This window comes from Gavialis gangeticus, unplaced genomic scaffold (assembly GCF_001723915.1).
Source record: "Gavialis gangeticus isolate Ggan-Ray unplaced genomic scaffold, GavGan_comp1, whole genome shotgun sequence".
NCBI lineage: Eukaryota > Metazoa > Chordata > Crocodylia > Gavialidae > Gavialis > Gavialis gangeticus.
This window is the reverse complement of record NW_017729032.1, coordinates 114,361,651-114,362,586: the sequence shown is the minus strand read 5'-3', so window position 1 is coordinate 114,362,586 and position 936 is coordinate 114,361,651.

The following is a 936-nucleotide window of genomic DNA, read 5'->3' as shown; positions in this document are numbered from 1 at the left end:
GGGTGACAGTGACCACGAGTTGATCACTTTCACTATCCATCACAAAGCTGGCAAGTCAGCCAGCAAAGCAATAGTCCCCAACAGTAGGAAAGTTGACTTTCATAAGCTCAGGAGGCTTGTTCTTGAGGCCCTGAGAGGCCATGATTTCACAGGGAGGGGAGTTCATGGTGAGTGGTTACTCCTTAAGGAAGTGGTCCTAGAATCACAAGGGGAGTCCATCCTCACCCATAGGAAAGGTGGTAAGAGGGCTCAACCCCTTGGCTCAACAGGGAAATCATGGACCTCCTACCTCTAAAAAGAGAGGCATATAATGGATGGAGGACAGGAAATACCACTAAGGAGGAGTATACTGTGCTGGTCCACACCTGCAGGGAGTGAACTAGAAAAGCCAAGGCTGCAACTGAACTCCATCTGGCCACATGAATCAATAAAAAGTCCTTCTTCAGATATGTGGGGAGTCAAAATAAAATAAGGTCAACAAGGGCAACATTGGACCCCTGCTAAACCAGCTGGGGCAGCTAATTAGTGACACAGGAAAAAGCCAAATTGTTTAATGATTACTTTGCATAATTTTTTCACCAGCCCAAAAGGACCACCCTGCCTATCATGATGCAGGATTACCAGGGTGAAGATGAATATATGCCCACCACTGGCATGGGTCTTGTGAAGGAGCATCTTGAGAGGCTAGACCCCCATAAATCAGCTGGTCCAGATAGGTTTCACCCAAGCGTGCTAAAGGAACTGGCAGACATCATAGCACAGCCACTGGAGAGGATATTTGCAAACTTGTGGTGCTTGGGTGAAATACCTGAAGATTGGAAGAGGGCCAATGTAGTGTCTAACTTCAAGAAAGGGAGGAAAGAAGACCCAGGAAACTACAGGACAATGAGCTTGATCTCAATCCCTGGGAAGATTTTGGAAAAAAATATCAAAGAA